Genomic DNA, 12,503 nt, shown 5'->3' on the forward strand with positions numbered 1-12,503 from the left:
GCCACATAAAATTAGTCTGAGGAACTGATTGTTTGAAAAATACGGGCTGCACTTTTCAATAATACGCTAGTGTGACATTATCATGCCATTATTATGTCTAATGTAGTGGATATTCAAATAATTCTTTAAGCTACCAGTAAAACAATATGAAATCCAACATAGTTTTGCATTTATTAACATTAGTTTAAGTAATGTCTTGAAGGAAACTTTATGACAGGAGCTGAAGGACAAGCTGTTTGCTACTACTGAACAGGGCACTGACCTTTCTGAATTATAGCAGCTGTAATTAAGAGCCTTATTCAGCAGAAAAGATCCCAAGGCATCCTGTGCTGTGGAAGTCCACTGAAGGTCACGGATCTGGCTTCCACCTCCTCCTTCCAAGTAACTCAGCAGAAAATTTGGCTGGGCTGCAGAACTGTCATCAGCTGGTTCCGTGATGCTTCCCACAACAAGAGAGCTGCTTGGAGATGGAGAGACCATGACAATAAATCTTTATCAACCCCTTTTCTCCACCACTTGCAGCCTTACAGGATTTTCTACCTCATGCAATAGGGCCAAAAGTGGATCCAATGCAGTAAAATAATCTAAATTGGTTCAGAAACCTCAAGCCATCACTGGTCCCATCTGACCTTAACCTTTATGGATCTATGATGATTCTTTCCTGCAGTCCTATCCAGTACTAACCAGCTCATGTTGTTGGAGTGTTTTCAGACCTTCCTTAGAAAGATGGAGGAGAGGAGAGACTTTTTTCTCACTGAAAGATTTTTACTTTTGCTTTTTATATTTCTACATGGTTCCGCACTTTTATTTAGTATTAGTGTTTCTTGCTGCCCTTGCTCTGCACCCTCCAGCCCCTTATCCAACAATCGCCTAAGCCATTGCTGTCCTTCAGATATGAATCTGTGTTTGCTTAAATGTCTCCAAAGCTGCTAGTGAAAAAGGCCATGTAACTCTTTAGTGATGGGCCTCAAACAACTGAGATCAGAAAGGCAGCCAAAGCTTCAGTACCTTCTCTCAGCCTCACATGGATTATCAAATTTGTTGTCTTTCCAAACTTGGGCTGCAAATATTGCGAGAACAGGCTCCCAGGAGACTTCAGCAATCTGTGCTGTCAGTTTTTTCTGGGAGGATAGCACCAGGGGATCAGTATCTCTCATGGTAATCTGGCATTTGTGCTTGCTGTCACCTGACTGGGACATCAGCAGTTGTTCCTAGTGGTTGGAGCAGGAATTGGAAGCCAGGAATCAAAGCCTAGGCTCAGAGCTGGAGTCAGAAGCAAGGTGCCTGAGCCAGAGGGCTGCGCCAAAGTCAGAGGTCAGGAATTGTAGCCAACAGTCAGTATTGGGTTACCTGGAGTGAGGTGAGGCTGGAATAAGGAGGAGCTATCCCATCTTGGGTGAATGCTTTGAGCAGCCATTGAAGTGCTACTTCTGCTGGGTTTAAGAGCTGGTCTGCTGACTTTTCCAACCAATCAGGCAGCCTACTACAAGCCAGCTGCACTCATCGGTTGCCTGGGGATTGTCTCTGCTGCCTGACGCTTCCAATCCTAGTTGGAACCAAGAGGTGAGTGAAAATGAAAAATAACAGGGAACAAAGTTATCACAGTGTTTTAGAACCTCAAAAAAAGTCTAGTCCAGATTTTGTGCAAAGGAACATATTGGTTTGTGTTTTACCAGAGCTAATTTGCTCATCCCTGAGATAAACACAGAAACACCTAGAGATAAAATATTCTGGACCTCATCCTGCTCATTGACACCCATTGACTTCAATAACAAGATCAGACTGTTTATGGTTACAGAAAATTTATCGTGGTCCCTTCCAATCCTGTCATCTTGTTCTCATAGCCTGTGACCATGTCCTTTTAGGAAACCACCAACACACCATATGGGAGACTCCCAGTTGCAGGGCTAGCCTTATTATTACTATTATTCCTTTTTTTTTTCTTTTTTTCTTGTGGTATAGTCATGCCTGAAGGCTCCAGCCAATATCAGGGCCACGTTTTGCCGGGCTCTGTACAAACACAGAGTAAAAGTCAGGCCTTGTCCTGAAAAACTTAAAATCTAAATGAACAAGAGAGACAGATGTCCCCCATTTTATAAATCATTCCCCATTTTATAGTGGGAACACAGAGAGAGTAACAGAATTGGCTATAGGTAGTCTTTGGGAGAGCTGCAAATTAAAGTCAGCAAGTCCCTCAAGCCAGTCAGTGCCTTAAAAACAAGACCATTCTTCCTCAACCTTATAAACCCATTTTTCTCCTTTACTATAAAGATATTTCATTGTATAAACACAGAAGGAAAGAAACTCATCTCGATAAACAAAGCAGCCCAGCCAGCATTAAGGGAACTGAAAATATTAAGGCAATCTGAAGCCAGCAAGAATCCTCACCTGTTCTATACCACAGCTAATACTAAACCAGCACACCATGAAGAAAGCAGTGTGAGTTTGTGGGCCACTGAACACTGTTAATTTTCAAAGTGTGTTACAATTACAAAAACACCTAGGCGGGAGAACTTTGTGTTGAACCACTGTGAAAATCCACAGAGTTTAATAGCCCTCAACATTTCTAATTTCATGCTTGTGGTGGGTTGTCTCGTGCTTGCACATTGAACAACAGCAGAGAGAAAAGAGATGGAGACACAGTGGTTCAAAACCTCTGATAGGACTTTTTTTCTTTCATGCTGTTGGTAATATTTAATTCAGTTGTGGGTTTTATTGCTTCTCTGAACTAATGGAATGGAAGCTGAATGTATTCATTTGGCTTATTTTTCTCTCAAGGTGGGCATCTAAAAAATACTGTTAATGTATATGCACATGCATTATACACACACTGTCAGGATAATAGACTACCCAGGCCATCTTGCTGTAGGCCCTGGTTCAGCAAAAGACTTAAGCATAAGTGTCTAACTTTAAACTCATGCATAAGTGCTTTGCTGAATAAGGACAGAATTAAGCAAATGCTTGAATTTAATTCAACATGCTTAACTGCTTTGCTGAACTGAGGCTTTATGTGTCCTGTGCAACCACAGGTTTAATTCCCAGCAGGCCAGACTTAACTCTTCATTCTTCCAAGGTAGTGAGTTTTATGCCATTGATTATGTTTAGGGTCTTTTGATTGGGATGTTCTGGCCAGTTAGTACCCTCCTACCCAGACATGGCATTAGCAGTGTGTGAAATGACTGGAAAGTGTTTAGGATATAGATATTCAAGTCAAAAAATTTCAAATGTGGGTGTCCCAAGATCACTGTAGGCATCCACATAAAAATGGCCTGTTTTCCAAAGGGGCCAAGCGCCTGATCTCCCATTGGCTTCTGTCTGCAATTTTGTTCAATACACTTGAAATATTTCTGTGACTTGGGCCCTCAACACCTCTGAAAATCAAGACCACTTATATTCATATGGATTGGTATGTCTTAGTCTGGGCTCCCAGATTTGAAAAGGCCTTTGCATTGTTCTCTACAAGTAGGGTGACCAGATGTCCGATTTTTATAGGGACAGTCCCATTTTTTGGGACTTTTTCTTATATAGGCGCCTATTATCCCCCACCCCCTGTCCCGTTTTTTCACAGTTGTTATCTGGTTATTACAAGGTCTCACTAAGCAACAGGCTTAAAAATTGTGTGAACCCCAGATTTTTTTATCCTTGATGTGCCGGTTCAGTGCTGAGTCAGGAGCAGCTCATGGAGCAAATGGTTGCTTCACTTCCATGCTGCAACAGCTTGTCTTCACTGTCTCTGGAGCTTCTCCCTCTGCCCCATCCTCTTTATTCCCCCAATCCTCAGACCTGTGTCTTCACTCCCACCTTTGTTGGCTGGCATGCCCCCTGCAGCTCCTTGTTTAGGCCCATCAGCACAGCAGCAGAAGATAAATATGTCCCAGAAAAATAGCTACTTCTAGTTTCCCCTTGTTCTTGCTCCCTTGGCAACTCTCCAAAATGGCCTTCCCCAAAACCACTGTACCTTGAAACCACGTCTCATGCATTTAAAAAGAGATCCCAGAGATCCCTTTGAAAAATCAAGAATTGCACATTGTGCCTTGGAAAAATCTCCCTTTTATGGTTCAATATGGCCTTAGTCATTATTATACCTTAGACAGAGGAATATGACTGAATGGGGAAAGCAGTGTAGAACTGAGTTTAACCTTTTTTTTATTTTTTGCTGGGGAATGTGCTTAGACCACAAATCACATTACAGTTAGAACCTTCTACAGTAATTTAATCCATCCATTTTTTCTTCTTTTTGAAAATGGCTGGATATGAGTCATATTCTGAAAGGTCATTGAATAATCCTGTGATTTACCTAATTTGCAACTCATCACGTGAATGTTAAACATTTAGCCACCGCATTCACTCAGTCATACTTTCTCTCTCTCTCTCCTAGGAGGTGCGTACATCTGTTTTTTCAAGCACATAAGAGTTTTGCATTTTATTTATTTTATTTATGGTTGGGATCTAGTCTCTTGTTTACTCACATATACAACATTAGCAGTAATGTGAGTTGAATATACATACAGATGTGGGATACCTCAGAGTCATGTTTGAAAGTATTTCGTCACTTCCAAAATTTGGACTAATCAACAGTGAGCATAATCTTCCTTATGGAAGAAAAAAATATCTCAACCACTGTATAGAACAAAAAACACCCTCAGACCTTGCACCAGTTAAAATGTTTGTTGCAGAATCAGTAGAAAGTCTAAGCTTTTGATGGGCATGGAGATTTCAACTACCTTTTCCTCCTAGAGGGGGTGCCACCATATCAGTGTAGAAGTACAATATCAGACCTTGTGCTTTCAGCTTCACCCTGATTACCATGTGGTTGACTGGGTGGTTGGGAATTGCTCTTTCTTTGTAAAGTCACTGCATAATTTCGGTGGGTGTATTATTGAAATGAGGGAGTCAGGTAGCAGAAGGGACTGCACCGTCATCTGAAGTATCAGTTACATACCATTGCTAGAGACAAGACTTGATGGGCTCAAGGTCTGTTTTGGTGTTGTATGTGGGGGGGGGGGCAGGGGAGAGTTTGGTGGAACTTGCACTCCTCCGTGTGCTGTACATGTCCTGTGGATGACTTTAGTTTCCAGTGTTGCCACTCAGGCACTTTTCAAAAGCAGTAAAATTAGTGTTAAAAAGAAACAGAATCACCTTCTTTTTATCTGAGGTGTTGTTCATCAGAAGTTAGAGTGGCAAGTCAGTGTTTTTAGTTTGCCATCCAAGATCAGGACATATTCAGGATGCTTTTGGGTGACACCGGAAATATATACTGTGATTTATCAGTGAAAGCCAGGTATCTTAAAGCTTATGCTAAAACAGAGCCAATTCAATCTCATTAGATAATAATAGTGAATATTTTAAATTTATTTTCCAGATAAACATAAGAAAATACACTAGCCATCTGTAGTGGGGCAGTTACCCTGCTCCTAGGAGAAAAGGTTAAAGGCAGCTGAGGTAGGCTGCTTGAAGAGGCAGCCACAGCTGTGGCCACACCCAATCAGGCCACAGCTGGCCCTGATATAAGGGCGAAGGGAGGTGCTGGGTCACTCTCACTCCGGCCTTGGAGGGAGAAGGGCTTAGCTATCTGGGAACAGAGGGTACATGATGCAAAGCAGTGCTGGGGAGCTCCAGCCTGAGGCCGTGTTTAAGGCCTAAAGAGGGGCTGGGTCTGCAGAGGTAGCTTGTCCTATGCCATCGCCAGTGATGAGTGGCCATTACAGACTGCAGTCTGCCCCAGGGAAAGGGGGCTAGACAATGACTGGCAGTAGCCACTGAGGCAAGGTGGATATAGAGGGTTGCTGGTTCCCCTGAGAGGGGAGACCCAGAGTGTAGGGGTACTGCTAGGGGCAGAACCCCAAGGTAAAGGGCACCAGGGTCCAGGAGGGACATGGGGGCCTGAGGCCAGCAAGACACCGGCCAGCAGGGGGCGCTCCAAGGCTGGAATTGAGCTAATTCCTGGATGACCAGCAGGAAGTGCTGCACCAGTGAGTGCTCAATCTGCTACACCATCCAAACAGAAATGCAGTGTGCATTCTATCATATGAAACAGCAAATATCCATGTAAGCCCTGAAATATCTTGGCTCTGCAGCAAATAGGTCTATCTGCTGAGGAAGCCTTTCTTCAAGAAAACAGAAATCTGCTCTGCTTGGGAAAGCTGCTGCGGACCTGATGAGCTCATGCAAATGAGTTCTGCTGCCACCTTCTATAGACACATTGTAAGATACAGTCACTGTCCCAAAGAGCTTAGAATCTAAATACATGAGACAAAGGGTAGGAGGGGAAACAGAGGCTAAGTAAAGTGACTTGCCTAAGATCATGCAGCTGCTCAATACTAGAGCCAGGAATAGAACCAAGGTCACTTGAGTCCTAGTCCAGTGCTGTAGACACTAGACTGTGCTGTCCTTATAGTTTGCAACTGTGATACTGCAATGTGTTGGGTCATTGCTGCAAAAGGTTTATAAGGGCTGAGAGAAGGCCGAGGAGAGGTGCTGTTGCACCTTAAAAGCAAGCACATGTGTGTGTAGATTATTCAGCTAAAAGCTAGTATGTTAGTTAAATAGGGAATATTGTACCTTCCTGAAAAAAACTACTTAGTAGGTCAGGCCACACTTCAGTACAGAGACTCGCTTCAGGCAATGCTGTGAGAAGGCTGCATTCAGAAAAGTTACTATTCTGAAAAAAATGGCTTGCTTTATGATTGACTGCGTAGGACAAGTCATTTTTTGAAGAATAATAACGTTCTAGCATTTCAAACCGGCCCTAGTTAAGGCTCCCCAAATTCTTGGAGAAAGGATGTGGTGGGTATTTTGTTTGACTTATTAAAGAAACAAGTAATTTTTAACGCTCAAGACTGGCTCCTCTTGTGCAACCCAGAAATATCACTGAACGGAGGCATTTACAATGAAAACAGAGAGATTATTAAATAACTTCTAAAACAATACACCTAAAATATTTACAACAAACACTAGGAACAGTTTGTGTCTTACAGGGAATTATTGTATCAAAATATTATTGCCAAACGGTTAAAATGTTCATCCACTGAATGTGGCCAATAGTTTCAAATAGTGCTGCCTAAATTTAGGTACCTAAATATGGATTAAGGCAACTAACTATGTGGCCTGAGTACCCACAGCTCCTATTGAAGTAAATGAAAATCAGGGCATTTATTTATTTAGGTGCCTAAATATGGATGTAGATTAGAACTGCTCAAAAATGTGTTTTTGTTTCTGCTAAAAATTTGTACTTTTAATCAAAAATCCCCAAATCAAAAAGTTTTCAGTTTTCAGCCATAACTTTTTTGGGTTATCATTTTTTCAGTGTAAACTTGAAATTTTCTGTGGAAAGTGAACACTTTCTCTGAATTTTTTTTGTCAAATTTCAATTTTCCACTGAGAATTTTGGCAGAATTTTTTTGACCAGCCCTAATTTTAGGCACCCAAGTTTGAAAGGAAAAAAAATGAGGGGGAGCATACACAAATTTTCAAACATTTCAGAACTCCTAACTAATAATGCTATTTATAACACATATTAAAATACACCTTTTATTCATTATAAATTAATATGCCACTAATAAAAGAGAACAAAAATATAGATAAGTAAAATACAATGCAGTGAACATTATTGTTCTTCCTCTTATTTCTCTTCCAGACAAAACATTTTGCTTTTCATTGAGGTGACATCACCAACCAATAGTACTGCATTCACTGCAACAATTTCAGCTGACCATTAGCAAGTCCTTTCTCTCCACAATAAAGTGCATTATAGTCATCCATCTCCGCACAAATTTATTACAGTGTATTGAGGTTCCCTCCTGGTCTATTTGTAGCCAATTCCATTTGAAGGCAATCTAATCTCAGTGGAAGACCCCTTACTATATTGATGTTTCTCTGAATTTTTTTCCTTATTTCATTTTTTTTCTTTTCTTTTTTATTTCACTCTTTTTCTCTGGACTATGTGGCATAGCTCTGTACAATCCAAACTAGACTTACGATGATTGCCCAACGATTTATCTTCCATCTGAACCTGTTGTGCAGCAGAAGCCCTAAAATGATATACACTAGAGCTAGTTGAATTAATCATTGAGGAAAAAATATTTATTGTGAATTTTGCCCTTTTTGCTCTTTGTGAGCCAATCTTGATTTATGTTACTGGATTCATTGGAAAAAATTCAGTGGGAGTAGTTCATGTAAGTTCTTTATGACTATTTATTAGAGACTGGTTGAAATTTTTCTGTTGAAACTATTTTTGAGTAGAAAGTTGGGTTGTATTTTTTCAGTGAAAAGCGACTGATTTCTGCTGAAAATTTTCGCTTTTCATTGAAATCTTGATCTGAAAACTGAAATGTTTGTGTCCGAAACCTAGAAGCTGTAGATTGAAAATTCTGGTTTGGAAATGTTACCACAGTGCCTCATAGGAGTTGTAGTTTGGATGTCTTTTGTTCCAGTTCTCCTCTATGGACTGGACTTCCCAGATGGACTGCATGACCCATGATACACTGCAGCCATGGGACACCCATGATGAATTGCAGTGACTCAGCAAGTGGGAAGGCTGTGGTAAATCTTGTGAAATGTTGTCTGGTCATTAACAGAGGAGAATGGGAGCATGAGGCACCTGACTTACAAATTCCCATCATCCTCTTAGCATATGCACAGCGTGCCACAGGTGGCCCATGACCTGGATTCATCACCAATTTTGGGCCGGTGGTTGGATCATTAGCTCCCCCATCTGGGCCAGTTATTGACAGGTAACACAATGTGAATGCTGATCCATGCCCCCCACAATTCATAGAATCATAGAATCATAGAATATCAGGGTTGGAAGGGACCCCAGAAGGTCATCTAGTCCAACCCCCTGCTCAAAGCAGGACCAAGTCCCAGTTAAATCATCCCAGCCAGGGCTTTGTCAAGCCTGACCTTAAAAACCTCAAAGGAAGGAGATTCTACCACCTCCCTAGGTAACGCATTCCAGTGTTTCACCACCCTCTTAGTGAAAAAGTTTTTCCTAATATCCAATCTAAACCTCCCCCATTGCAACTTGAGACCATTACTCCTCGTTCTGTCATCTGCTACCATTGAGAACAGTCTAGAGCCATCCTCTTTGAAACCCCCTTTCAGGTAGTTGAAAGCAGCTATCAAATCCCCCCTCATTCTTCTCTTCTGCAGACTAAACAATCCCAGCTCCCTCAGCCTCTCCTCATAAGTCATGTGCTCTAGACCCCTAATCATTTTCGTTGCCCTTCGTTGTACTCTTTCCAATTTATCCACATCCTTCCTGTAGTGTGGGGCCCAAAACTGGACACAGTACTCCAGATGAGGCCTCACCAGTGTCGAATAGAGGGGAACGATCACGTCCCTCGATCTGCTCGCTATGCCCCTACTTATACATCCCAAAATGCCATTGGCCTTCTTGGCAACAAGGGCACACTGCTGACTCATATCCAGCTTCTCGTCCACTGTCACCCCTAGGTCCTTTTCCGCAGAACTGCTGCCGAGCCATTCGGTCCCTAGTCTGTAGCGGTGCATTGGATTCTTCCATCCTAAGTGCAGGACCCTGCACTTATCCTTATTGAACCTCATTAGATTTCTTTTGGCCCAATCTTCCAATTTGTCTAGGTCCTTCTGTATCCTATCCCTCCCCTCCAGCGTATCTACCACTCCTCCCAGTTTAGTATCATCCGCAAATTTGCTGAGAGTGCAATCCACACCATCCTCCAGATCATTTATGAAGATATTGAACAAAACGGGCCCCAGGACCGACCCCTGGGGCACTCCACTTGACACCGGCTGCCAACTAGACATGGAGCCATTGATCACTACCCGTTGAGCCCGACAATCTAGCCAGCTTTCTACCCACCTTATAGTGCATTCATCCAGCCCATACTTCCTTAACTTGCTGACAAGAATGCTGTGGGAGACCGTGTCAAAAGCTTTGCTAAAGTCAAGAAACAATACATCCACTGCTTTCCCTTCATCCACAGAACCAGTAATCTCATCATAAAAGGCGATTAGATTAGTCAGGCATGACCTTCCCTTGGTGAATCCATGCTGACTGTTCCTGATCACTTTCCTCTCCTCTAAGTGCTTCAGGATTGATTCTTTGAGGACCTGCTCCATGATTTTTCCAGGGACTGAGGTGAGGCTGACCGGCCTGTAGTTCCCAGGATCCTCCTTCTTCCCTTTTTTAAAGATGGGCACTACATTAGCCTTTGAGGCACTGTAGAAACATTCCCATTCCCATGAGGCACTGTAGAAACATTTCCAGGTTTTGGTTTTGGCAGTTTTCTATTTTATACCAAAAAATTTAAAATTTCTTGGGAATAAAAAAATCTTTATTTTTGGACCAGCTCTACTATTTGATAAATAGTTTGGATGCACAACTTTCATGCTTTGGGTTGTTCACTTCAGCTATTCACCATGAACAACTGGTCATTCAGATGACATAAGATTGTTTCTAATTCCTATTTGGTTGACTAAAACTTCTTAATAAATACACATTTCAGACATTTACATGCTGATTTAATCACCTAAAACAAACATTTAAAAGCCTAAATGTGGATTCAAGAGTCTACCTCTCAAGTGTCCCTCATTCTGGGGATTGATCCTCCATTTAATCCAACTTACCAAACAAACTTTATGTCCCCATTACTTTTGTTGTTAAAAATTACTGACATCAGACAGAAAGAATCCTGACATTGAGGTTAGAGAGTCATTCACCTAAGGGAATGGATCTCACAGTATTTTAACTTTCCTGGATTGACGATATTTGGATGCCCTTCATTCTGGGTTTCTATCGTACGTTGCATCCCACATTTAGGCTTTGGCAGTAACTTGATGTTTACACTCCTGAAATATTTACAGACCATTATCATGCCTCTCCACTCCCTTAATCCTTGCTCAGCCAATCTATATATAGTTAGCTCTGGTAGTCTTTCCTTATAAGCATCAGAAAAGCCTGATCATTTTTGAAAGTCTAACTAGGATGGGATTTATGCCAGTTCATACTGGCAATTTACCTCTGTCCTGACAGCTTTACTTAGAAAAGCTCATTTGGGCTAAAGAATCTAGTGGATATTGAATTCTGTACTGAATACCTGAGTTTTCAGTTTCAGGGAAGATGAGCCAAAATCAGACAGGATGTATAACTTTAAGCACATGCTTAAGCCCAGTTGAATTCAATAGGATGTAAGTATATGCTTGAAATGAAGTGAATGCTTCAGTGTTTTCCGGAATAGAGATGGACTACTGAATCAGTCTAAGCAACTAACAGATTTAGCAAAGCTGTGGTATCTAAAACTCAACTTGTATGAGCAGATTTTTAAAACTTGGGCTTTTATTTTATTTTTAGACACCCACTATGAAATATTAGACTGGCTATCTCTGTTTTCAGCTTCTTGCTGCTTTGAATTTCGGCCACAGGCTCAGTGTCCACCATTACATCCGCTCTCAGAGTGTGCTTGCTTCAGTGACTGGGCTTGGAATACATTTACCTCACTGATTTCACTTGCAGTGCCTCTCCAGAAGTGAGGAGTGTATTCCCTTGAAAGTGGAATCATTGAAGGAAAGAAGAGAGAAAGGTCACACAGCCATTCAAGACTAAATGAGACTGCTGCAATCTCTATAGTGAATGCTCTTTTTCTCCCTTTTCTATGGGTTTCTCTCAGTCTGTTCTTGGTTTGTTAGTTATTTTGTTTTGGTGGGAGAACTAGTAGGGTGGGAATAAAGTCATGTCTATGTGAGAATAGCCCTGTCCTTTTAGGCCTTATTTGTGCTGTGTTTGTTTGCTCAGTCAGTTCCTATATATGGTGGATTCATTTTGCTTCGCCATTGTTTGGAAAATGGAGAGTGGAGTAGAGAGACTTAGGCCTTGACTCAACAAGGTACTTAAACATATACTTAAGACTCACTCTCAATGGGGTTTAAGCATAGGCTTAAGTGCTTTGCTGAATTAGAGCCTGGGATGGGAGAAATGTACTTGACCGTAAATTGAGAGAATGAGTCAGTGGAGGGCCCAGAAGTGCAAGAATAGGGTGGATGGAGAAATGAGAAGGTAAAAGAGAAGGTCAGAAAGAGGGTAATTAAGGAAATGCAGCAAAGAGAAATTATACAAGAGAGGATTAGAAATGTACAATTGGTGTCAGTTCCCAAAAACATAAATCATATGCAGCTGGAAAGGAGATAGCAGCATAGCTGAAGGAAACCTAAGGATGGTGGTAGACCACAAACTGAGTATCAGTTTGACACACTGTATGTCAGTGAAAAATCTGTAATAATTTATATGCTGTCACATATTAGACCAGGAAAGTGGCAGCCCTTACCCATGCAGCTCTTGTGAGACTGTAATTTGAATACTGCATTCAGTTCTGAGCACATCAATATCTGGAAGATGTCAACAGAATGCAGAAGGAAAAATTAGTGGATCCAAAAAATATGAGTGGTTATTGTTATGGAGAAGAGACTGCATCACTGAGCAAAATAGGCAGATGACAAATAGATATTTAGATATTTGGTTACCATTT

At 41.5% G+C, this 12,503-nt stretch overlaps 1 long non-coding RNA gene across 1 annotated transcript; it reads left to right on the forward strand.

The window, feature by feature from the left end:
• Positions 1-334: 334 nt before the first annotated feature.
• Positions 335-12,200, forward strand: LOC122460373. Its single transcript, XR_006281638.1, has 2 exons — positions 335-1,563; positions 11,333-12,200. It is a non-coding gene; the product is annotated as an uncharacterized LOC122460373 (long non-coding RNA).
• Positions 12,201-12,503: the final 303 nt, after the last annotated feature.

The sequence above is a fragment of the Dermochelys coriacea genome, chromosome 5, assembly GCF_009764565.3.
Source record: "Dermochelys coriacea isolate rDerCor1 chromosome 5, rDerCor1.pri.v4, whole genome shotgun sequence".
NCBI lineage: Eukaryota > Metazoa > Chordata > Testudines > Dermochelyidae > Dermochelys > Dermochelys coriacea.